Source organism: Bison bison, unplaced genomic scaffold, assembly GCF_000754665.1.
Source record: "Bison bison bison isolate TAMUID 2011002044 unplaced genomic scaffold, Bison_UMD1.0 scf7180017864284, whole genome shotgun sequence".
Lineage (NCBI taxonomy): Eukaryota > Metazoa > Chordata > Mammalia > Artiodactyla > Bovidae > Bison > Bison bison.
The window spans coordinates 778,839-783,138 of NW_011494856.1; the positions used below are offsets into that span (position 1 = coordinate 778,839).

At 50.0% G+C, this 4,300-nt stretch overlaps 1 protein-coding gene across 6 annotated transcripts in view; it reads right to left on the bottom strand.

Moving 5' to 3' along the window:
* Nucleotides 1-4,300, bottom strand: part of NUMA1 (nuclear mitotic apparatus protein 1) — a 73,121-nt gene that overhangs the window by 36,842 nt on the left and 31,979 nt on the right. Inside the window, exon 1 of one of the 6 annotated variants that reach the window (XM_010849479.1) lies at nt 437-840. The exons of 4 other annotated variants lie outside the window; for them this stretch is intronic. The gene's annotated coding sequence lies outside the window, so the exon portion shown is untranslated. Of the gene's footprint in view, nt 1-88; nt 372-436; nt 841-4,300 lie in introns of those variants that run through there. One more of the 6 variants, XM_010849476.1, reaches the window with a different exon arrangement.

A 4,300-nucleotide genomic window follows, 5' to 3' on the forward strand; every position in this document is an offset into this window, starting at 1 on the left:
TGTGAGATGCGTTTCGTTGTGTTTATGCCAAAGCAAACTGTGGCATAAACACAACGAAACGCATCTCACAGAGGCCTGCCTGACAAACCTGATAGCCCCGGACACTCCCCCTTCGCGCTCTTAAGACGGCAGTGACAGCCCGTCCATCTCTGGCCAGCCGCTGCAGAGTAGGCCGCGGGCTGCCCCGCGGGTTAGATCAGCCCTGCCTGGAGGAGAGCAGGGCAGGGAGGAAGACCCGGGAACAGAGGCTTTAGAGAGCGCACGGGACGCAGGCCCTCGGAAACAAGGGGCGGCTTCCTGCCGGCCCCGGGGCGGGTCGCGTCTCTAAGCACACACGCCGCTCGCTCGCACACAAAGCGCCGGCCTCCGTCCGCGGGCGCCGCCTGCCCCGGGACATGGCCGCCCCGTTCCCCGAGGGAACCTCTCCAGCCCGTACCTTCTGCGTGGCTAGGCCGGGCCGCTGCGCCGCGCCCGCTCCTCCCCCTCGGCCACCCAAACCAGGTGCCCGGGCCCACGGCGGCCCTGGAGCGCGGGCCTGCGCTGTCCTGTCCGGGTGACTGCGCGCTATTGTCGGCTGCGGAATGGCCGCCAAAACCCCAGCTGTGCTGCCAGAACCTAATCCCCTGTTCCGCCGAGCACTGGTGGGGAGGGGCTGAGGGGCCGAGTCTCGGGACCTCGGGCGGCAGGCAGGAGCCCCTCAGCAGACACAGGCACTGGGACCCGTCGGCAGAGTCTCCTCCCGCCTCCCCGCCAGGGCCGAAAAGAAAAGATGTCTGACGCTCATAAAACAAAACCACAGTGTTTCCACCCCCCAAACAATGACCCTCACCGATCACAAGAGAAACCCACCGGCCATCAGGAAGCCCCTCATCTTATCTGCACTTACACCACAAACATTTATTAAGCACCTACTATGCAAAAGGTACTGCTAGAGGACACTCTAGAGAGCATAGTCGTGTCCCACTCTTCGCCACCCCATGGACTGTGTAGCCCGCCAGGCTTCTCTGTCCATGGGATTTTCCAGGCAAGAATACTGGAGTGGGTTGCCATTCTCTTCTCCACAGGATCTTCTCAACCCAGGGATCAAACCTGAGTCTCCTGCATTGCACGCAGATTTTTTACCCTCCGAGCCACTAGGGAAGCCCAGAGAGCACACAAAGAAGAATTACACCAAGCATCTGTACTAAGGTAGGTTATAATTCCACAGGAGATAAGCAGTGTGACTTGAAATTATATTTCAAGACAGCATGTGCTAATTTTCACAAAAAAAGACACAAAAATTCTAACCAGTCGAGAGTAGGGAAGGACTATAAAAACTGATATTTTAATCTGGCTCTTAAAACACATAGGTAGAACTTGCCCACATAGAAATGGAGAGAGAAGTAAGGAAGAAGGAAAGCAGAAAGATGTGGACATAGTGGAGGAACAAACTTGAAGGGAGAACTGGGGTAAGATTTGGAAAATTCTGAACTTCAAGAAATGGAACAAAGATTTAGATATTTATTTTATCATTTGTTTCTAGCACAGAGATGTGGTGTGATGAGAAGTGTACTTTGAGAAATTATTCTGGTATATAAATGAATGAGACTAGCAGCAGGGAAGCAGGTCAGAAGGCTGCCATAACAGACAGGAGACAGGCAATGGGTGGGGAGGTTGAAGGTAAGAGAGTGGAAAGGGCAATGACAGACACAGTGGGGACAGGATGAAGGGAAGGGAATGACTGAAAGCTGAGGGAGGAATTGTAAAGAACAAAGTGTGAGGGGTGGGAGGGAGGACAGAGAAGCCATATACAGAATTAAAATAAGTGTAGAAATGCTAGGGATCACATTATTAATAGAACAAGAAAGAAAACAAGGTGCAATAAATAGCAGCTAATGCTTACTGTGTGCAGACTATGTGCCAAGCACTGTTCTGCTGGTCTCCTGTGCATTAATTGTGTTAAACTCATTAATCTGAAAAACTCCCCTCAAAGAATAGATACTATTATCACTCACCTGTACAGTGAGTAAACTGAGCCACAGAGATAAAATAATTTGCCCCAGATCACACAGCTTGTGAATCGCAGGACACTGAGTCTCAATTCTCCTATTTGTAAAACAAGGATAGATACTTATTTTGTAAGATTGTGATGAAGATTCAATAACATCTATAAAATGCCCAACACACTTCTTGTGCTTAGTCGCTCAGTAGTGTCCGACTCTTTGCAACTGGAAAGAAAAGATGTCTGATGCTCATAAAACAAAACCACAGAGTTTCCACCCACCAAACAGTGACCCTCACCAATCATGAGAGAAACCCATGGGTCACTGGGAAGCCCCTCATCTTACCTGCACTTACACCACACACATTTATTAAGCAACTACTACTTTGCCAACAAAGGTCCATCTAGTCAAGGCTATGGTTTTTCCAGTAGTCACGTATGGATGTGAGAGTTGGACTGTGAAGAAAGCTGAGCACCGAAGAATTGATGCTTTTGAACTGTGGTGTTGGAAAAGACTCTTGAGAGTCCCTTGGACTGCAAGGAGATCCAACCAGTCCATTCTAAAGGAGATCAGTCCTGGGTGTTCTTTGAAAGGAATGATGCTAAGGCTGAAACTCCAGTACTTTGGCCACCTCATGCAAAGAGTTGACTCATTGGAAAAGACTCTGATGCTGGGAGGGATTGGGGGCAGGAGGAGAAGGGGACGACAAGAGGATGAGATGGCTGGATGGCATCACCAACTCGATGGACATGAGTTTGAGTGAACTCCAGGAGTTGGTGATGGACAGGGAGGCCTGGCATGCTGCGATTCGTGGGGCCGCAAAGAGTCGGACACGACTGAGCAACTGAACTGAACTATGCAAAAGGTGCTGCTAGAGGACACTCCAGAGAGCATACGTACTCAGTTGTGTCCAACTCTTTGCGACCCCATGGACTGTAGCCCACCAGGCTCCTCCATCCATGGGGATTCTCCAGGCAAGAATACTGAAGTGGGTTGCCATGCCCTCCACCAAGGGATGTTCCCAACCCAGGGATCAAACCCAGGTCTCCTGCTTTGTGGATTCTTTACCATCTGAGGCACCAGGGAAGCCCAAGAATACTGGAGTGGGTAGCCTATCCCTTCTCCAGGGGATCTTCTTGACTCAGGAATAGAACCGGGGTCTCCTGCATTGCAGGCAGATTCTTTACCAGCTCAGCTACCAGGGAACCCAGCACACTGACTAGCAAGTAAGGCACAGGGTGGTACTTAAAGGTCAATTCCTACTTACGGGTTTTGGCCCCTTTTCACCAAGATGTCCAAGCAGAAGTTCACTCACCATTTGTCAGGGAAGCTAGTGGGGTGCTTCTCCCTGAAAGAGACTAGGTCCCCAGCCAGGATGCTTGCTTTCCTTCCATCAGTATGCTTCTATGGATTTTACTTTATCAACACCCCGATTACTGGTTATCTTGTGATGGGGTTAGATTGTAGGGGACTTTCTACACTGGGTTTCTTTTTATGTTTGAGTTTATTTTTAATAACCATGTATTACACTGGTCATCAGAAAAATGTGTCTACATACTGCGTTTGTCATTTGTATTCCCTTGACTATATATGCAGGGAAGTCTTGTTTTCACATCTAGAATGTAAATTCCTCAAGGGCATAACCATCTATGATACCCCATAGTACCTAGGGCTCCTTGAATCTGTTCCACGGAACTACATCTGGATGGAAGGCTTCTGGCCTTTTCAACCTTCTGGCCACCAGAGAAGGACTGTGCTGAGTAGTGGGGGTGTTCTGGAAGGGGTCAAAACAAGGCCCATTGCTGCAGAGACCTCCATGGTCCCACTTCTTCTCCTGGGCAGACCCTGTATCCTATTCCCATCGTATCACTTGCAGTCTGTGGTTAGCAATTGCTCTTGGTATTCAAACATGCACCAGGAAAGTAAAGGCAAAGCAAAAACCAAAGCTTTTATGGAAAAGCAAAGAGGCAAACATGATTTAATGACTGGCATGATCAATACTCCAGAAAAGGTCTGAGGTGAAAATAGGAGGCAGGCCTCCTAAAATCACCATTGCCACATCTGGCACTGTGTCAGCTGTGAAGCGCCCCAGCACACGAAAGGATTGATACTGAGTCTCAAAAGAATACAAGAAGTCCTCCTCCCGCTCTCCCTTGGCTTTAAACTCAAGACAACAGCTTCCAGCTGTGCGGCCTCAGAGGCGCTGAACTCTCCTCTGGAACCTCTCCACCACAGCTGCCAAGCTTCTGGGCCTGCTCTTCAGGACAGCCCAAGGAGCTGGGCCAGTTTCCCTGGCCTCTCCCTCCCCCACCACAGAG